General features: G+C 42.4%; 1 protein-coding gene across 7 annotated transcripts in view; it reads left to right on the top strand.

Moving 5' to 3' along the window:
* Nucleotides 1-22,411, top strand: part of LOC124721404 (protein O-linked-mannose beta-1,2-N-acetylglucosaminyltransferase 1-like) — a 2,183,308-nt gene that overhangs the window by 1,001,432 nt on the left and 1,159,465 nt on the right. For 5 of the 7 annotated variants that reach the window (XM_047246347.1, XM_047246349.1, XM_047246351.1 and 2 more), the window contains exon 7: nt 3,480-3,524. The exons of the other annotated variants lie outside the window; for them this stretch is intronic. The gene's annotated coding sequence lies outside the window, so the exon portion shown is untranslated. The remainder of the gene's footprint in view (nt 1-3,479; nt 3,525-22,411) is intronic. 7 annotated transcript variants of the gene reach the window in all.

Here is a 22,411-nt window from a genome sequence, read left to right as displayed (position 1 = left end):
CTTCCGGTAGAATATGATTGGTATGGAGCCGTGGTGGTTCCAGCAGGTAGAGCCCCATAGTCCGGCTCTGGAAGTTCTGGGATGGGAGCGGAGATTTTTCCTCGTTCCAGTCCCTCCAGGAAGGCATCAGGTACACTCAGCCTACTGTCAAATGAGTATCGGGTTTCTTTCCCGGGGAAAAGGAGAATCATGGCAATGCGCCCGCCACACTCCCCCCTTCTAGTACCGCGGTGACGAAATTTTATATTCTCCCTACGATGAGACCAGTAGCCTGTTGACAGCCTCGTGTCAACTGTGCAATGGATTCACACAGAAGAGCATCCACCAAAAGAAAGACACGATGGGATTATATTCAGTTACAATTGAAAATTTCTTCAAACAATAGACAAACTGCGAGTGACAGTGTCTCAACCTTTGCTCCGACATGTAAACAAGGAATTAGTGTGGCCTGCGTCTTTCCGATATGTGTGACGTAAATGCGGAAACGTGAACTATGGCGACGTTATAACCAAATGCGTCCATACAGGACCAGTGTGCTATTATTATTTTCTTGGCTGCCGAAGAACAACCACCGGTAGACATGCATCGCAGAATGAAGAACGTGTATGGGGCAACATGTCTGTCGGCAACCGCAGTTGTGCAAACTGCGACCAGGGGTACTGCTGCTTCATGATAACCCACGTCCTCAGATATCAAATGTCGTGACGCAAAGTTAAGCCAAATCAAGTGGAAGACTACAGTCCTGATCTCTCCCCATGTGATCATCACGCCTTTGGTCTGTTAAGAAAGCCTTGAAGGGTTGACGACTCCCGTCCGACGATGATGTGGAGCAAGCAGTTACAGACCATCAGGACACGGTTTTTTCCCAAACGGATATCTTCAACCTGGTGCGTCGGTGGGATCATAGCCTCAGTGGCCACACGATTTTGCGTGGTTGGCGTATCGATGCTGGACTATACGGCCTTCGAGCGGGAACTTTCTGTTCGCCCCTTACAAAAATACATTTTAAGCGCAATGTTGGTGTACCCCAAACAAACATGCATATACAGCACGATACATTTAAAGTATAACCCTAATTCTGAGCATCTGAAGATTAGGGTTGTTTGACGAATAGTTTAGATCTCGGCTACCTCTGTCGTTCCTATGTATTAACTGACAGGTTGTGTGTGTTAGGAAGACACGTTACTTATTCGACTGGATAGTTAAAATCATGTCTTTGCCAGGTGTGACGCTACTAATATAGTGCTTAATGGTATGCATTCAGCCGAGTTGTCGTTTCCGGTTTATCCACAATATTCTGACGATCGATCTAGGTTTCTTCCTCACGTGCTGCGAGTTGTGCTGTTATGTGTGCTCACTGCCTGACTTCATCTGGCAAAGATCGTGTCTGCAGCCGTAGCTTCAGACTCCTCCTAATACACACGACGTATCAGTTACTACTTAGGAACGACATATGAAGCCCAGATGGTAATTATTGGTCAAGTAATCCTAATCTTCAACTCGCAGGACCTGAAGAAGTCTGTAAGTGTACCACTTACCTTAGCCACGGGCAATATGTAGCCACAGGCAGTGTTTGTCTTACGCCCGTATTACACTATCGAAGTTCTTTGACAAATCTTTTATAAAAGCTAGGGCCACGCTAAATTTTATAAAAGATTTGATTAAAAAAACCACAGTACACCGTCAAAGATTTCATAAAACGTCCTTTAAAAAGATATCTATCAATAACTATATTAATAATAATATCGTAAAACCTTCGTGTCTGTCTGTTTGAACGCTCTAATCTCCAAAACTACTAGAGGAATTTTCATGGGGTTTTCACACGTAACTGGAGCTCAGCTTATGGGCTTTAGTTCTTCAAAATCGGATCAGCAGGAACAAAATGTTGTAACTTAACATTTTATCTGAAGTCATCCGTTATGTCTGTCTGTCTGTTTGAACTCTCTAATCTCCAAAAGTACTAAACGAATTTTCATGAAGTATTCACAGGTAACATGAGCGTAGCCTGGAGCTACGTACAGGCTTTATTTTATCAAAATCGGATCACTGAAACATATCATAATTTAGAGTACACGGCGGTGTTAGTTTTTTTTAATACCTCAGTGACAGATGTTTTTCCGGAAGTTTTCTGTGAGTGACAAAATTAAGCACCCCAAACTTATCGTTACGAATACTAAAACTGAATTTTCTTTGCTAGGGTATACAGATTTACTGATGTCGTTTTGTATATTAAAAACTTAAAGAAATTGCATTGCTTCTATCGATAGGTTTCATTTATATTTCACTGGGAAAAGAATTCACAGGCACATAGAACATACTGTGAATGAGAATGTCCAGTAATTTCTTACACACAGTTGTTGAGGGAATGAATCGTTCAGTACCCGGGATGACGTGAATAGACAGCCTTGGCTCAGTGTAATGGAGACAACCGTTGACCGAATGTAGACGATAATGAAGAACTGGGAGCTGCTTCGTCGGAGAAAAGGACGTGATACTTGTATCGACAGCCTAGACTATGACTAGCTTTGTGTATTATTGCTTTCAGTGGATCCCAGTAGAACATGTTTAACTGATATGTATTTTAGAAGTAACACTGTAAATGAAACCATTCCTGTTCCATTATCTTCTGTTTCATTAAGTGGGCCGGCCGCGGTGGTCTCGCGGTTCTAGGCCCGGAGTCCGGAACCGCGCGACTGCTACGGTCGCAGGTTCGAATCCTGCCTCGGGCATGGATGTGTGTGACGTCCTTAGGTTAGTTAGGTTTAAGTAGTTCTAAGTTCTAGGGGACTGATGACCACAGATGTTAAGTCCCATAGTGCTCAGAGCCATTTGAACCATTAAGTGGGTTTTAGTCTAATCATATGTTTCATTTCATTCGGGCATTGAAGAAGTAGCCCCCAAAGAGTTTCCAACTCCAGAATCTCGACAAAGATTCTACTACACAGCAAGAACACCGCAAACACGTCATTCTTATTAAGTATGCCATCTGCCTGGGACGTGACCCTAGTGGTTCAAATTAGGTCACCGTGACCGTCGTTGCTAGCGGCATAGGTCCTGCATAGTACTCAGTGTTGCACCACGAAAAGAGCTCTGAATGCTGACTATCGAAGTATCATTCACTAATAAGACCCCCGTTGTGAAATTTTAGCGTAATTTTGTAAATTAAAATTTCGTAAATTACTGTAATTCATCAACGTTTGAGCTGCCCTCTAATAGAGGAGTTTGGAGGTTAGCCTAATTATCGTTGCCTGACCGTTGCCCAGTGTTTCCACAAGAGTTGTCCGGTGTGCGAATCTGTTAGTGGGACTCTGCATATAAAACCGCTATTGGCACTTCTTGTAGCTTGAAGAGCCTCCCTATGATCCCATACCAATGAAACTCTATAAATCTGTCCTTACTGAGTTTCCCCAATCTGTAAAATATTTCTAATTTATTCATATGCTACATGCTTTTTAATTTATTTAATTTTATTTTTCCAGGTATAGTTCGAAGTCTTCACGTAAGCTCTTCCGTCGTTCCATAAGGTGCGTAATACACTGTGTTTGATACGTTTGTAGTGAAAAAGTCTTACACTAACATTTTTTAAAATTACAGCAGTCAGAAAGAATGGCCCCAATAAATAGTATTTCGAAGGACGTAGAGAACGATGTACTTCAAAAAATGGTTCAAATGGCTCTCAACACTATGGGACTTAACATCTGAGGTCATCAGTCCTCTAGAACATAGTACTACTTAAACCTAACTAACCTAAGGACATCACACACCTCCATGCCCGAGGCAGGATTCGAACCTGCGACCGTAGCAGTCGCGCGGTTCCGGACTGAGCGCCTAGAACCGCTCGGCCACCTCGATGTACTTCCAATGGTGATTAAAACTGCAGAGATACGCGCATCCACAACAGGTTTGCTTCTTGTGTGATAGGAAATGTAGGTCTTACGCCAAGCTCAGTGAAGACCCAGAAAAGGAATCGGGAAGTGATATTAAGTGTCGAGCCTTTTGACGATACGATGTCCTACAGACATGCATGCGTGCCTGAATTAACAAACACTTTCACTGACGATTACAGCCAGACACACATGTCTGCCTACCTACGCACATGCTACTCTATCGCCTTCTTGTGTCCAGAGACCAGCCGGCCGCGGTGGTCTCGCGGTTGAGGCACTCAGTCCGGAACCGCGTGACTGCTACGGTCGCAGGTTCGAATCCTGCCTCGGGCATGGATGTGTGCGATGTCCTTAGGTTAGTTAGGTTTAAGTAGTTCTAAGTTCTAGGGGACTGATGACCACAGAAGTTAAGTCCCATAGTGCTCAGAGCCTCGAGCCCTCCAGAGACCAGAAACGCCTGAGACGCAATGGATTCGTGAACGCCATCAGTGATGGGCTGAATGACAAAATGTAGTCTTTTTGAATGAGTCTCGCCTTAACCTGTCCTGGAGCGATTCTGCATACATATTAGATGCTACCGGGATGATCACAGCTTTTCAATTTCTGTTGTTGGACAACATGAACGACGAACGCGAAATGATGAGATTTGTTTCGCCATTACATACAATGTGTGATATCATCTCTTTCGCATTCAGACAATGTAAACAGTAGTTATTAATTACGAAATAGATTCGCATTCTGCGACTTTACATTGGCGTCAGCTGTTTGCAACACATGAACATTTGTGCCGGATCGGAACTGGAACCCGGATTTCCCGCTTATTGCTACTGGTCACCTTAACCACTTCGCCTATCCTAGCACGCCCCCACGGCCGACCCATCACTCAAGTTCGCACAGTTCTTGTGTCCCGCACAGGGAGACAAATATTATATCGTCATTTTAGCCCGTCGAGGCATGGATACATCACTGATTGCTACAATGTCTGTGTTTATAGAGTATTTGTATCCTCACAATACAACGTCAGTCAGACATTTTTGCTTGTCTGAAGGATGAGACATTGTCACTGGCGATTACAGATGTGGCAGAATGCGAATCAATTTCGTAATGTTTAACACAGCCGTAATCGTCAGTGACAGTGTTTGTTAATTCATGCACGCATGCATGTATGTAGGACATTGTATTGTGAAGATACAGACACTGCATTAACACAGGAATTGTAACCATGAATGATGTATCCTCCAGTAATGATAGGAAATGCTTTGTGGACTCACACAGGGACGAGTGAACTGTGAATATGAAGTAGCGGAATGGAAAGAATGGAGAGTGAGTTGGCAATGAGATGGAGGAAAAGGTGTGAAGAGAAGGTGGAATGGAAAGGCGGCTGGGGGAGATGGAGTGTGAGAGAGGAAGATTGGGAAAGGAAATGTCTATTTCAGTTACGTGATTTTTCAATTACTTTGTGTCTGGTTTCGAATATTTAACTCGTCATTTACAAACTGTTTATTATGTGTTAATGCTTTGTGTACGTAGAAGTTTCTTGAAAAGGCTAGAGGTGTGTGGTTTTATTGATTTTCATATATTTTTCTATTGTGCTTGGTCTATGGCAGGGCTTCCCAACCTGTGGTCTGCGGACCCCTTAGGGGTCCGCCGGCTCTTTCTAGGGGGTCCGCGGCCACCTTTCACCAAATCGTGTAAAATAATGAGTAAAATTTTGTAACGACTTCTTTTTTGCTCTAGAAAGCGATCGAGATTGCACGTATCTCCCATTATAGACCACTGAATTGTACATATTTCCCATTAAAGACCACAGATGATGTTTTATTTCGATAAAACGAAGCGCGTTTGGTGCCAAAATGTGCATTTTCTTGTAGTTTCAGTGACGCATTTAAAATACCTTTAATAATTATAAAGCAGCTACTGACAATATGACCACACAAATGAAGAATTCCTCGCAAGTGATTTAAGAATGTTCTGTACTTTACTTGTGTCATGAAGTGGGTGGCTTTTCCATTTGTCTACGGTTCTTAGTAAGAATGTCTAGAAGCCGCTGTTGAATTTGTGGCTAATTTTATCTTAAATACCTCTGTAGGAGTGGCGAATAGAAAGTTGGCAGATTTTCTTAGATACTTCGTTGCAAAAGAGTTTTTGAAATGTTATAATTGTACGAAAAATTGGTGTCTTTCTGTAAGTGCCTTAGAACTCATGTTTTACGTAGTTCCCATGATACTCTACTCTGAGTTGCGAAGTGGTTTTGTTCGCTTTCAGTACGCTCTATTGATTCGCTCTGACACGGATGTTACACGGTCAAACTACCTACTATAACATAGTAAAGATGTTTTATTAATCGCATCTTATGTAGAAAATTCTCTGCTCGATAGTATCTTACCGACGATCCGAAGTTTGCGACTTAGTTTATGAACAGATGAGTTTATGTGTTAGTTACATTTTACCCTTTCCTCTCAACATATTGTTACATACCACGTATTTAATTTAAAATTGTGCTTGTAAATGCTTTAATTAAGAGCTCCCCGCTCTTAATTTTTTTATGTCGTTATGCTCAACTAACGACCACGATTGAATTTATTTTCCCCATGAGATTAACTCATACTTTTCCGCTGGCGGCGGTGGCCGTGCCGTTCTAGGCGCTCCAGTCCGGAGCCGCTGCTGTTGCTACGGTCGCAGGTTCGAATCCTGCCTCGGGCATGGGTGTATGTGATGTCCTTAGGTTAGTTAGGTTTCAGTAGTTCTAAGTTCTAGGGGACTGATGATCACAGCAGTTGAGTCCCATAGTGCTCAGAGCCATTATTCTTTTCCAAACTCACGTCATGCTCACACTAATATTGTTCTACATCTACATCCATACTCCGCAAGCCACCTGACGGTGTGTGGCGGAAGGTACCCTGAGTACTTCTATCGGTTGTCCCCTCTATTCCAGTCTTGTATTGTTCGTGGAAAGAAGGACTGTCGGTATGCTTCTGTGTGGGCTCTAATCTCTCTGATTTTATCCTCATGGTCTCTTCGCGTGATATACGTAGGAGGGAGCAATATACTGCTTGACTCTGCGGTGAAGGTATGTTCTCGAAACTTTAACTAAAGCCCGTACCGCCTACTGAGCGTCTCTCCTGCAGAGTCTTCCACTGGAGTTTATCTATCATCTCCGTAACGCTTTCGCGATTACTAAATGATCCTGTAACGAAGCGCGCTGCTCTCCGTTGGATCTTCTCTATCTCTTCTATCAACCCTATCTGGTACGGATCCCACACTGCTGAGCAGTATTCAAGCAGTGGGCGAACAAGCGTACTGTCACCTACTTCCTTTGTTTTCGGATTGCATTTCCTTAGGATACTTCCAATGAATCTCAGTCTGGCACCTGCTTTACCGACGATCAACTTTATATGATCATTCCATTTTAAATCACTCCTAATGCGCACTCCCAGATAATTTATGGAATTAACTGCTTCCAGTTGCTGACCTGCTATATTGTAGCTAAATCATAAGGGATCTTTCTTTCTATGTATTCGCAGCACATTACACTTGTCTACGTTGAGATTCAATTGCCATTCACTGCACCATGCGTCAATTAGCTGCAGATCCTCTTGCATTTCAGGACAATTTTACATTGTTACAACCTCTCGATATACAACAGCATCATCCGCAAAAAGCCTCAGTGAACTTCCGATGTCATCCACAAGGTCATTTACGTATATTGTGAATAGCATCGGTCCTACGACACTCCCCTGCGGCACACCTGAAATCACTCTTACTTCGGAAGACTTCTCTCCATTGAGAATGACATGCTGCGTTCTGTTATCTAGGAACTCTTCAATCCAATCACACAATTGGTCTGATAGTCCATATGCTCTTCCTTTGTTCATTAAACGACTGTATGGAACGCCTTGCGGAAGTCAAGAAACACGGCATCTACCTGGGGACCCGTGTCTATGGCCCTCTGACTCTCGTGGACGAATAGCGCGAGCTGGGTTTCACACGATCGTCTTTTTCGAAACCCATGCTGATTCCTACAGAGTAGATTTCTAGTCTCCAGTAAAGTCATTATACTCGAACATAATACGTGTTTCAAAATTCTACAACTGATCGACGTTAGAGATATAGGTCTATAGTTTTGCACATCTGTTCGACGTCCCTTCCTGAAAACGGGGATGACCTGTGCCCTTTTCCAATCCTTTGGAACGCTACGCTCTTCTAGAGACCTACGGTACACCGCTGCAAGAAGGGGGGCAAGTTCCTTCGCGTACTCTGTGTAAAATTGAACTGGTATCCCATCAGGTCCAGCGGCCTTTCCTCTTTTGAGCGATTTTAATTGTTTCTCTAGCCCTCTGTCGTCTGTTTCGATATCTACCATTCTGTCATCTGTGCGACAGTCTAGAGAAGGAACTACAGTGCAGTCTTCCTCTGTGAAACAGCTTTGGATAAAGACATTTAGTATTTCGGCCTTTAGTCTGTCATCCTCTGTTTCAGTACCATTTTGGTCACAGAGTGTCTGGACATTTTGTTTTGATCCACCTATAGCTTTGACATAAGACCAAAATTTCTTAGGATTTTCTGCCAAGTCAGTACATAGAACTTTACTTTCGAATTCATTGAACGCCACTCGCATAGCCCTCCTCACACTAAATTTCGCTTCGCGTAATTTTTGTTTGTCTGCAAGGCTTTGGCTATGTTTATGTTTGCTGTGAAGTTCCCTTTGCTTTCGCAGCAGTTTTCTAACTCGGTTGTTGTACCACGGTGGCTCTTTTCCATCTCTTACGATCTTGCTTGGCATATACTCATCTAAAGCATATTGTACGATGGTTTTGAACTTTGTCCACTGATCCTCAACACTATCTGTATTTGAGACAAAACTTTTGTATTGAGCTATCAGGTACTCTGAAATCTGCTTTTTGTCACTTTTGCTAAACAGAAAAATCTTCCTACCTTCTTTAATATTTCTATTTACGGCTGAAATCATCGATGCAGTAACCGCTTTATGATCGCCGATTCCCTGTTCTGCGTTAACTGTTTCAAATAGTTCGGGTCTGTTTGTCACCAGAAGGTCTAATATGTTATCGCCACGAGTCGGTTCTCTGTTTAACTGCTCAAGGTAGTTTTCAGATAAAGCACTTAAAAAAATTTCACTGGATTCTTTGTCGCTGCCACCCGTTATGAACGTTTGAGTCTCCCAGTCTATATCCGGCAAATTAAAATCTCCACCCAGAACTATAACATGGTGGGGAAATCTACTCGAAATATTTTCCAAATTATCCTTCAGGTGCTCAGCCACAACAGCTGCTGAGCCAGGGGGCCTATAGAGACATCCAATTACCATGTCTGAGCCTGCTTTAACCGTGACCTTAACCCAAATTGTTTCACATTTCGAATCTCCGTCAGTTTCCTTCGATACTATTGCACTTCTTATCGCTATAAACACGCCTCCCCCTTCACTGTCCAGCCTGTCTCTGCGGTATACATTCCAATCTGAGTTTAGGATTTCATTACTGTTTACGTCTGGTTTCAGCCAACTTTCTGTCCCTAGTACTATATGGGCGTTGTGACCGTTTATTAATGAGAGCAGTTCTGGGACCTTTCTATAGACGCTCCCGCAGTTTACTATTAGCACATTAATATTGTCATTCCCTGTTGCATTTTGCCTACTCCTACCTTGCCGCGTCACAGGAGGCCACTTGTTACGATTCTGTTGGTTACAGTCCTCGCTTTGACTGCAGCTTAATGATTTTCGGCAAGTGTTCCGAAAGCGAAGATCTCTTTTTGTTTGAAGCACCGAACTGTTCTTTGAAAGTGAAGATCTTTTTCTGTTTGAAGCATCCAATTATCCGTAACTTGGACCATACAATGTAAATCGTCTCTTGCTGAGAATGTCAGGTTTTCTCAGTATTCCTGAGATTTTTTCCTATACAGATGGGGCCAAAGTTTTCCTAGAATTTTTCTTTCTTGTTTTTCTACGTCTTTAATAAGTGATCTCCCTCCAATTATCTAGGTTTCCGATGAGTATAGCCCTTTTGAAGACTAGATAATTTTCCATAGGTATCTCAATTTAAAGGCTTGAAATATTTTGCTGAATTGAACTGCAAGGCACCGAGGAGCTCCTTCTATACACTGAGGTATTACATTCTGTTAGGAAAGAATTCGAGAATCAAGTCGCGGACAGTGATCTCATCATGGGGATGATATCACGTGCAATGTACCGGAAGGGTAGGGGGCGTCATATGTAGTAGGGTAGACTGCTGTGCCTTGGAACACTTTTCACACATTTGCCTCTAGCCAGTCCTGTAATAGAAGTATAACATTCAGGGTGTTTCAAAATTACACTGACAAATTTTAAGGGGTTGTAGTAGGTGTGTTGAGGAACAAAATGAGCGTAGGAACCCATGTCCGGCAATGCCATCCAACGACGCTACAGAGCGTCGAATTTATAGGCGGCAGTGCTTGAATACGTATGTACAGGGTGTTTCATAATTCATTTTACACACTTCTAGAAGTTGTAGAGTGGATTTAGTGTATCATGTTTTACATAGGAACCCATGTCCAGAAACACTCTCCGCCGGCCGCGGTGGTCTCGTGGTTCTAGGGGCGCAGTCCGGAACCGCGCGACTGCTACGGTCGCAGGTTCGAACCCTGCCTAGGGCATGGATGTGTGTGATGTCCTTAGGTTTGTTAGGTTTAAGTAGTCCTAAGTTCTAGGGGACTGATGACCACAGCTGTTAAGTCCCATAGTGCTCAGAGCCATTTGAACCATTTTTTTTTTGAAACACTCTCCAGTGACGCTACAGAGCGTACAAGTTAGGGTCGCCGGCGCCTGTAAATGTATGTATATACAGGACGTTTCCGTGATGATGTTACAAACTTTCTAGGATGATGGACAAGGATAAATGTATCAATTTGAGGTAAGGGTTCCTGTACCGGAAACGAACGAGTAGAAAACCATTCGCAATACCTTTGGCAGTGGAATACATGTAGTGGTACTGTTGTTGCTAAGACTGTAAGGCAGCCAACTTTCAGAGATGGTAGTATGGATCAAAACATTGAAAAATATCGACTCTAAAATGTATACCTGAGGAGTTTACCTGAAGAGCTACATGAGCACTTGTTCATCTTCGCTACTGTGAAGCACATCCCCTCTATTGAATAAGTGGTCATAGGTCTTAAGATATTCGTTTTAGAACCCACGTTTACTAGCCTTTTTTCCTTGTTTTTGTCCATACTGCCACCTCTGAAAGTTACCTATCCTATAATCTAAGCAACAACAGTACCAATACATATCTCCCACTTTCATAGGTAATAGAACAGTTTTCGCTTATAACTTGCGACTTGTTCGCTTTCGGACCAGGGTCCCTTCACTAAAATTGATACATTTATTCTTCTCCGTCGTCCATGACAGTTCGTAACTTCGTCACGGAATCACCCTCCATGTGCATACATGTACAGGCGCCGGCGCCTGTAACTTCGACGCTCTGTAGCGTCGTTGGATGACGTTCCCGGACACGGGTTCCTATCTTCATTTTGTTGCTCAATACACCTTCTATATCCCCTCGAAATATCTCGGTGTAATTCTGAAGCATACTTTATATTCTAAATCCATTTTTAAATGATAGTATTCACTTTGTGTGCTGCAGTCTTTTCTTCTTAAGTTACAAAATTGCTCTTGAAAACCAAGATTTCTCCAACTGTGAAAAACTGTTACAAGGTGCAACATGTTCAGGTACCTAGGAAAATATATTCTGCTCAAATTAAAAAGTACTGTAACCGAGAAAATTTTGTCAATACTTCATTTAATAGTGTATTTGTTACATTGTTATTCTACCACCAACAATTCGAAAGTGAAGTCAGATTAAGAAGGCGTGTTATCAAAAACCAATTACAGTTTAAAGATATTCTGAAGTAGAGGGTACTGGCAACTAAAGCAAATTTCGGTTTTCGATACAGGGAAAATTGTTGAGATATTAAACGAACTCGGATAATTTCCAAATATGAGCTTCCGTTTCAAAGCACAGGATAGTGCACGACTGACGAAGTATTGCTTAACTGTCCTCACAACCCGTTGTAAAAATATACAGAATTTTACTCATTATAAAACTCTGTAACTGAATAATTAACAATGTGAGTGCGCTGCAGAGTGAAAATCTCATTCTGGAATTAACATTGTGTTCAAAATAGCTTTAATATATTCCACAGCACTTGAATTTAAAGAACTCGTAATATTTACAAACACTGCATAAAACTCAACCATATGTCTCACAAAACAGTTGAAAAGGTCGGAAACGTTTAAAGCGGGCTCTAGTGAATGGTTCTTCGTGAGATTCTAAAATCGGCCTCTAGACTGAAACACCGATCAGGTGCGTAGGTCCACCATCCTGCTGGTACAACGTTCTCCATGACTGTTTCCGCTTCTTTTTGAGATAAATTGGATTGCGGGCCGTGTAAAATCACTATTCTCGTCTTTAAAAGAGCTCTAGAATTACATAGGTAATTGTATAATTCCATTAAAAACCCTGATTTCGTTCAGAATATAAATAAAAATACAGAGTGATCAGTCACTAAGTTATTAATTTCTTTTTTTTACGACACATTTCGGAAACGTTACTTCAATTTCAAATAGTCATGCTAGTGTTCAGATCGTCGTATTGCTCCTGGGAAACCAACGACGTCGAAATATCTCAAATGTTTCAAGTTTTTCACTTTGGACTAGTCAGAAGAAATATTTTGGAACCAATGTGGCATACCTGCAGTTGTACCTAGCGAGGTGGCGCAGTGGTTAGTACACTGGCCGGGAGGACGACGGTTCAAACCCGCATCCTGCCATCCTGATTTAGGGTTTCCATGATTTTCCTAAATCGCTTCAGGCAAATGCCCGAATGGTTCCTTTGAACGCGCACGGCCGACTTCCTTGCTCATCCTTCCCTAATCCGATGAGACCGATGACCTCTCTGTTTGGTCCCCTCCCCAAAATCAGCCAACCAACCTGCAGTCCTGTGCATTTTCGCTGTGTACTTTCCACGCTATTAAACCTAACACATTCACTGTTTACAAATTTTGTTAGACATGTTACAAATATTTAGCGCCTCCTGGATTGCAGAAATGTGTGTGGTTTACTATCCTTGTAGACAGGAACAGACAATAAAATACTCCCCGCATTGAGTACTCTCATTTTCCATAAGCCTTGTTTTGATATCGTAAGCAGTTGCAGAAATGTTTCAAGTTGAGGCCTTGGGTGCCTCGTGTTCAGTACTGGACCCACAACACTTTACTGAGAGCCATTTGAAATTGCTTCTGTACCCGCTGAAGCTACTGCCACACTTCTACAATATTCAGAGTGATTCATTTGCCCCTACCTATGCCGTTGTATGCAACTCGCACTGTTTTGTCTGGACACGTTTTCGTTAGAGGCTCTATAGTTTCCGAGTTATTCAAGGAAAACATACAAATGTTATCTTCAAAATCAATCACAGGCCCACACACAACAACCACGGGTCATAATGTCTAGTATGTCGTTCGTGGCACTCCCTTCTACCACTGTACCAAAATTTGCGATTGCACAAATTTTTTCCCACATTCCACCTATATTGGTCTTCATTGTCTGGCCTTATTACACCACCGGCTTAGCCAAGCACTTGAAATTGTAAAACTGGCGTTTTTGTAAATTTTACCTATAAATCTTGTGAATTTTAACTGCTTGAAATAAAGAATTACATCGTTGTATTCGTCGGGCCTTCTGACTGCGAAACTACCGTGCAGGATCGAATTATCAACGTAACTAGTTTTGGCTTAATTTTTACAAGACTCGTTTCTCTTTATGTAAGACTGCAGTCTTTCGTGGCTTTTGTAACTAAAGTTAAAATCTTCTGGGTTGTTAGGCCGCGTCATATTCCTCTAAAATAATCGACGTTTCGACCCCTCTGCTGGGATCTTCCTCAGGATCTTCCGGTGTCCAATACTGCTAGAACACTGTCAGAGGCCAGTGTCGCGTTCTCTTATAAAGGGGAGTTTTCCCGCGTTTGTGCTGGAGAAGTGGGAGTATTGGTAAAATTCTTGTGGCTGCCATTGGTGGGACATCGTCATAGGCTTCACCTATACCAATACTCCCACTTCTCCAGCACAAAAGCGGGAAAATTCACCCGTATAAGAGAACGCGACCCTTCTCTGACAGTGTTCTAGCAGTATTGGACACCGGAAGATCCTGAAGAAGATCCCAGCAGCGGGGCCAAAACGTCGATTATTTTAGAGGCCTAACAATCCAGAACATTTTAACATGATTTTCTTTCATTATCCTCATGGGCACGGTTAAAATAATGTCAACGAAACAGCTAGCTATGCTGGATACACAGTAGCCCAATAGAGGCTAAAAAGGTCGAATATCGGGAATGGTTCGTGCAGTCGGAAATTTTTGTATGGTGGTAGGAGAGTATGCCACGAACAACATACTAGAAATTTTGACTGGTGAGAGATGAGTTTGGGGATGGTGATGCGTTTGGTGATCACTTGTGTACGTTTTTCTTGAATAACTCAAAAACCGTGGTCTCCAGCGAAAACGTATCCCAGTACAAAATATGACTAAATTAAATTTTCTACAAAAACGTCCTATTCATTTTTTCTGTAGAAGTAATAGTTTGCTCAAAGCGAGAGAGAGAATATGAAAATATGATCAAATTGTGTGTCTGTGGAATATCGTGTAACTGGATTCGTGATTTCCTGTCGGACATGTCTCAGTTCGTAATGACATGGCGGGTTGCATAAAACGACATAGGTAGGGGCAGCTGAGTCACCCTATATGTCAGTAGCTCGTACGTTGTAGTGTCAGTACGTTTCCAGTGCCTTTAACCGGCTGGCCGTGCGTGCGGGCCGCTAATCGCCCTCTTGTGCGTAGCGGAGGCCATTACGCGGAAGAAGCGGGAGCTGGCACGGCCCCTCTGCTGCGCCAAGTTCATAATGAATCCCCCAGGGCGGCCGCCCGCCCCTAAACAAGTTGAAGGCAGCGATTCTTTGTCAGCCTGCCGCGGGAGCGGATATTGGTGACGACGCTGTAACAAGCTCAAGATGAAAGCGCCGAGGCGCAGGTTAAAGGAGCGGGAATTAGCTGCGGCCCGACGTATTGCCCGTGGCGCTGACAGCCTCTGTCTGGAAGCACGCCAGGTAGAAAGCCGCGCAGCCTGCTGCCAGTTCACTGTAGCGAGACCATTTGCAATCCACGGATGTTGTGCTCCGAGTAATTCCAACGCAATGTAATGGACAGTCACAGGAACCAAATTCACGGTGAACGGAGAAACGTATGTTCACCTTGCGTATCCTTAATATAACTGAATAACTGAAGATGGTATCTGGCACGAAACTATTTGAGTGAGTATGTGAACATCTTTCACTAGATTTTGCTCTTGGTTAGTCGAAATATAGTATGTTTTTTTTCCAGTTCGTCTATGTGACACTATCTAGCAACGTACTTAACAACCATGTACAACCGCTCGCCTGTAGAAAGATCTGTATCCAAAAACAGGGATGTTTCACAAGTCACACCAATACCAAAGAAAGGAAACAGGAGTAATCCGCTGAATTACAGACTCACATCACTAACGCGGATTTGCAACAGGATTTTGGAACATATACTATGTTCGAACATTATGAATTACATCGAAGAAAGGATTTATTAACGAATAGTCAAACGGATTCAGAAAATATCGTTCTTGTGAAACACAACTAGCTGTTTACTCTCACGAAGTAATGAGTGCTATCCTCAGGCGCGTAAAATTTATTCCATATTTTTAGATTTCCAAGCGGCTTTTGACACCGTTTCTCACAAGCGATTTCTAATCAGATTGTTTGCCTTTGGAGTATCGTCTCAGCAGTGTGACTGGATTCGTCATTTCCTATCAGAATGGTCACAGTTCATAATAATTGACGGAAAGTTGTAGAGTAAAACAGAAGTATATCTAGCGTTCCCCAAGGAAGTGTTATAGTCCCTCTGACGCTTCTAATCTACATAAATGATGTCATCCGAAGATCAAAATAAATTGCAAAATGATTTAGACAAAACATCTGTATGATGCAAAAAGTGAAAATTCACTGTAAATAATGAAAAGTGTGAAATCATCCACATGAGTACTAAAAGGAATCTGATAAATTTCGTTTACACGATAAATCATGGTTACAAATCTAAAGGCTCAACTAAATACTTGGCGATTGCAATTACGAATAACTTAAATTGAGACGATCATATAGATAATGTTGTGGGAAAAGCAAACCAAAGACTTCGATGCACTGGCAGAACACTTAGAAAATGTAACAGGTCTGCTGAAAAGACTGCCTACACTGCGCTTGTCCGACCTCTTCTGAGGTGCTGCTGTGCGGTTTGGAATCCGTATCGGATAGGATTGACGGAGGGCATCGAGAAAGTTGAAAGAAAGGCAGCTCGTTTTGTATTATTGTGAGAAAAGGGAGAGGGTGCCACAGATATGATACACGATTAAAACAAAGGCGATTTTTGTTACGCCGGGAACTACGCATGAAATTTCGATCACCTACTTTCTTCCCAGAGTGTGAAAATATTTTGTTGGCACCTTTTTACGTAGGGAGAAGAGTTCATCATAATAAAATAAGAGAAATCAGAGCTCTCGCGGAAACATTTAAACATTGGTTTTACCCGCGCGCTGTTCGAGAGTTAAACAATAGAGATGTAACTTAAAGGTGGTTCAAAAAACCCTATGCCAGGGATTTCATTTTATATTACAGAGTGTATATGTAGATGTATAACAATGACAGGGGACTTGAACAAGTAATTTTTCTAGATCCCTAAGACGATCTTAGCCCGTAACAATGCTCTTAGTGAGTCGATACTTCGGTTTTGATCGGTGGCTTTAATGCCGTACAGATACACTGGGGAGGCAAGATAAGGTTAACAGGGCCATTAATAACGGAGCAGGCATTCGGACAGTCCACTACCTGTTTCGTATTACGTCTACATACATACTCCGCAAGCCACCATGCGGTGCATGGTGGAAGGTACCTTGTACCACTCCAACCCATTCCCCTTCCTGTTACACTCACAAATAGAGCGAGGGGAAAACGACTGTCTATACGCCTTCGTACGGGTCCTAATTTCTCTTATCTTGTCGTCGCGAAATTTATGTTCGCGGCAGTTATGATGGAACTGCAGTCAAAAGCGAATACCGATTCTCTAAATTTTCTCAACAGTGTCACCCTCCAAGAATTCCCATTTGAGTTCACGAAGCATCTCCGTAATACTCACGTGTTGACCGAAGCTACCGGCAAAAAAATTAGCAGCGCGTCTCTGAATTGCTTCGATGTCTTCCTTTATTCCACCCTGGTGGGAATCCCAGACACACGAACAGTACTCAAGAATGTGTCGCATTAGTGTTCTGTACGCAGTCTCCTTTATAGATGAGCTATACTTTCCTAGAATTTTCCCTATAAACCGAAGTCGACCACTGGCTGTCCCTACTGCCGTCCTTACGTGCTCGTTCCATTTCATATTGCTTTGGAACGTTATGGCTGGATATATAATCGATACTGTAATACTGTATTCGATCATTAAAGGAATGTTTTTCCTACTTATCTATTTTAACTTTCATTTTTCTACATTTAGAGCAAGTTTTAATTCATCTAGAGTGACTCAACGACGATACTTAACCGTACACTACAGCGTCATGAGCAAAAAGTCGCAGATTGATGCTCACCTTCTCCATCACATAGTTTACGTATACAGAATACAAGAGCGGTTCTATGGCAATTACCTGTGGCACTCCTGACGATACTCTTGCCTCTGATTAACGGTCGCCGTCTAGGACAACGCACTAGGTTCTATTACTTAAGAAGTCTTCGAGCCACTCACATATATGAGAACATATTACATACATACTTAACAGTCTGCAGTAGTGCATGGTGTCAAAAACTGTGCATGGACCTAGGAATATGGAATTTGTCTGTTGGCTCTTCATCCATAGTTCGCAGGATATCGTGCGAGAATTCGGCTAGCTGAATTTCCCACAAGCGAGTCTTTGTAAATCCGTACCCGCCTGCGGACAGAAGCTTTTCTAATTTATTATATCCTAACTTAGAACATGGTCGGAAATTCTGCAGCAAGCCGACGTTAAAATTTTTGGCTCCTCATTGCGATACTGGTCTGTAATTTCGCGGATCTGTTCTTTAACCCTTCTTACACAGGTGTACATTTGATGCTGACTGCAGAACGACTCTACTGCCGCCAACGTACATTTCTCGTAAGGACCGCGAAGATAAGGTAAGAGAAATTAGGGCTCGTACGGAGGAATATACACAATCGTTTTTCCCTCGTTGTATTTGCAAGTGGAACAGGAACGAAAATGACGACTAGTGGTACAGGCTACCCTCGCCCTCCGGTGGCTTGCACATTATATACATAGATGTAAATGTAGAATCTAACGATGTTCCTCGCAGTCGATAGTGCTCTCATGCCGCAAACTGATAAAATGTGGCTTTTGATACGATTGCCAGTATGCACCAGTATTAAACGGAAAAACCGGATGCCGTTACAGTGTGTTTATTGAAATTTACCACTGTGGATTTTACAGTAAGTTAATACATTTATAATCTTAATAAACTTAACAAACTCGAAAATTGAAATAATGCCACAATTATGGCCAATGACTGCGAGAATTATGTTATTAATATTTATAACTGAAGTTATGACTATTGGCCCCCATTCTCAGCGTCATACCCGGTAAGTTTGTCACTACACAAGATTTCTTCTCACGCAGCAAGCTGTTTGTCACACCACCGAGCTGCTCAAGCAACATATGAACTGCTCAAGTTCTCTCCGTCCATGGGAACAACCTTCCGTGACAGTTCTCTAGCTCTACAAGCTACTGCTTCAGGGTTTATTGTAATGTTCAAGTTTCCGTAATACTGAAAAATCAAAATTACAGAAAATACAAAAAGGGCCCACTTGTAACACGGTACGTCACTGTTTCAATCGATGTGCTGCGTGGATCAGTTGCTTAATACCGATAAGCTCGAAAGTTTCTTGAAATGATTCTTAAAGGGCATACGAAGTTTATGACGGGTGAACGTAAGGTTTGGAAAATTGACATTTAAGAGGCCAAAACGACGACACGTGAGAGACAGAGAGTACGACTGTACTGGACTCACCCTGACGCAAGGGGAAAAGACAGAAGTGAAATTGGGCCTTGCTCGCGACACGGAACGCCGGAGGAAACGAAGTACATCTCGGATTACGTGCAACAGCTCTCTTGACCGGTTATCTGCAACTGTGACTACGACGTGGCTGATTGCAAAATATGTGGCCAGTAACTGTGGCCTGGCTTTTCTTCGTGAAGTAAGTGTTTAGACAGCGACAAAGCTTTCCTTATTTTTGATTCACCGCAGAAAGTTGCAACAGCAAGCGTTATCCATTTACTAATTTCTCTTCTCCTATCATATTGGTATCTTGAGCTCAGTTCTCGTGCTTGCAGAAAAAATAATGCATTAAAGACGGGTCTTCCTTTTTGCAAGTACACAAATTATCGTTTTGCTTTAACACCCAAATTGTTTCACTACTGTTGTTGTTTCATTTTATTTTTCTGAAATGCATACTTATAGATTAATTTAAGTTAGGAAACCTGTTACATCGGATTTTGTTGTTATTTAAATTACATACCGCATGCACATACTATTTATTTGACACTGTGTGTGTCCTGTGCTGCCAACCGAAAGAGCCACAGTCATCTGCAAAGATGAGGCATGTTAGGATATCGCATGCATTGAATTTTTATTTATAAAATGGTTCAAATGGCTCTGAGCACTATGGGACTCAATTGCTGAGGTCATCAGTCCCCTAGAACTTAGAACTAGTTAAACCTAACTAACCTAAGGACATCACAAACACCCATGCCCGAGGCAGGATTCGAACCTGCGACCGTAGCGGTCTTGCGGTTCCAGACTGCAGCGCCTTTAACCGCACGGCTTTTATTTATAATCTAACCTTTACACTTTATGTCCCAGTAAAAATAGTCGTAGCGTATTTATCCGTTTTTGGTCTTACCATTGCTGTACTTGTCTAATCCTGAACTGTGTCTGGTTTGTATTTGTGTGCCAAACATGTTTCTGATTTTTTTGTGCAGTAAGTTGGACTGACCTGTTGACATCGGTAACAGTTTTGTGAAGCTTAGAGGCGGAGAACTATTTGGTGTCGTTTGTTATTCATAGATTATACTTCGTATTTTGTCCGTGTTTACTCAAGTTTTCTCCTGCTTATTTGTGGATACTGCGTCTTGTGTGTTGCTGTGGCTTGGACACACTGTGGTGAAACATGTTTGGATGTTACAGGAAAATAATAATTTGTGCACGTACAAAAAGGAGGCCCCATCCGCAATTCATTATTCCCTTCTCCCGCTGCCTCGTTGACTTTACTTTTTTTTTTTTTTTTTTAACAATTCGGTAGGCAGGATCTTACTTTCCAATTCATTGAGTTCTTCTCATTTAGTTGTCCTTACATTTGTTTTGACTTTTTTTCATTTTCTATATAGTTCAATGTTGGACAAACAACCCCTTTTTATGACTTTCTAGGGCGTGTTTTCTCACTCATACTTAATATAAATGGACCAGTTGTTGGCTTTGTGGTAAGCTTGGTGTACGTGATTATCGATCCTACAGACGAGTTTGTCTGATCTAAAAGCAACCCTCATGTGGATGCCCCGTGTACAGTACTAACCGTGTAGCTGTTTCTCTTGTGTAGCACATGCCTGACGTACTCAGAGGACCCTAAATTCTCCATTCCACAGAACAGGTCAAGAAGTCAACACAGGAAAGAAATTGCAAAGCACTGTTCACTTTCACTCGTAATCTCCTAGAAAAATAATTAAACTAAACTCAACGGTCTGCACAAACGGAGTATTGACGATTGGGACTACTTTAAATGACTTTGCTGATAAATCCTACTGCAAAATCTCATGCACTGCTGGAATTTTCCGCCCCCTAGTTACTGAATCCGTGATACGGTAGTTTTCCGTAGTTATTCTAACGGAAGATTAGAATTTAAAGTCCCGTTGATAGAAATGCACCGAAAGATCAGTAGGGGAAGCATGAGAAAGAAAACCGAAAACCGACGAGCCCTTTCGAAGAAACCGTTGCGACACTTGTCTTAAGCACTTTAAGAAAATCATGGGAAAAATAAATCTAACGTGCTGGACGGGATTTGAACAGCCGTCCTCCCCAATACGTGTCCAGTGTCTTCCCACTGTGTCGCTTCGCTTTGCTATGTGTCACAGTTTCCTGTCTGTAGTTCTTATAAGTTCAAAGTTTGTGGATTCATCTATACTGTTTTACTTCAAATTATATGTCATACAGTTCGATAATTTAATTCTGAGTTCTGTGTAACACGATGTTTCATGAAATGTGTTTGTTAAACATCACTTGGCCTAGCGCTGCTACAAGGGGCTTTCAATAAGTAATGCAAAACAATCTTTTTCTGAAAGCAGATTGGTTTTACTCAGTATTCCAATACACCATATTATTTATCAGCATAATCTCCGTTCAATGCGACGGCCTTACGCCACGTAAGTGGGAGGGCCTCCTCTATGCCCTCAAACTACCACTCTGCTCATCGCCGTCAGAGCCAACGTCTTTCTGGACAAATAACCTCCCCATCATCCACGTACTTTTCCCCGCGAAGTGCATCCGTCATTGCCCCAAAGAGATGGAATTTGGAAGGTGTGAGATCCGGTCTGTAGAGTGGATGAGGAAGAACAGACAAATGAAGTTTTGGGAACTCCTCTCGGGTGCGCAGACTTGTGTGAGACCTTGCTTTGTTATGGAGAAGGAGAAGTTCGTTTGCATTCTTGTGGCGACGAACACGCTGCAGTCCAACACTGCGAGAGTTATAGCGTTATGCGACCGGTCGGCACGTGGGAAATCGGGGCGGTTTGCACCACCTAGTTGCCGGGAGCAATATGGAACCACTAAAAATGGACAAAATTGGGGGGGGGGGGGGGGGAGACAGGGTTGAGTATAGTGAGCTCCGCTGTTGGTGAATACCCGCTCTGGTCCCGAGTGCAGGCAAGCTGCAGATAACTACCAAAAACACATACTGCTATTTTCAGCTGTGCAGTCGTCAGCATAGATTCGACAAAATTGTCTGCCTTTCTTTCTCCTGAAATTCGCGCTGTGATTATACGATTCCCGCAACATGTGGTATACTTAATTTCTGCTTTACTTGATCACAGCGGACCCGCAGTTCTAACTAGGTTCGCTCATATAGAGAACTGGCCACTTTATAGCAGAAACAAAGCTGGATGCGCGTGAACATTATTGCTTTAATTATTGTACTCTCTGTTCGTGTCCTTGGTGTTTCACACGTTTGTTGGCACGTGAATATGGAGGAAACAGGCATACAGCTCGGGGTTTTATCACACTGGTTTGCAAAAATGTGGTACACCACCATCTGGCTTATTATTTGTTAATCTGAGTGTAAGTTTCTATACGGATTTCATCACAGTCTCCTTGAGGAAAGCTTTAACTAAGAATGGAAA

Source organism: Schistocerca piceifrons, chromosome X (genome assembly GCF_021461385.2).
Source record: "Schistocerca piceifrons isolate TAMUIC-IGC-003096 chromosome X, iqSchPice1.1, whole genome shotgun sequence".
NCBI lineage: Eukaryota > Metazoa > Arthropoda > Insecta > Orthoptera > Acrididae > Schistocerca > Schistocerca piceifrons.
The sequence above is the reverse complement of the archived record's forward strand: the minus strand, read 5'-3'. Positions and strand labels throughout refer to the sequence as shown.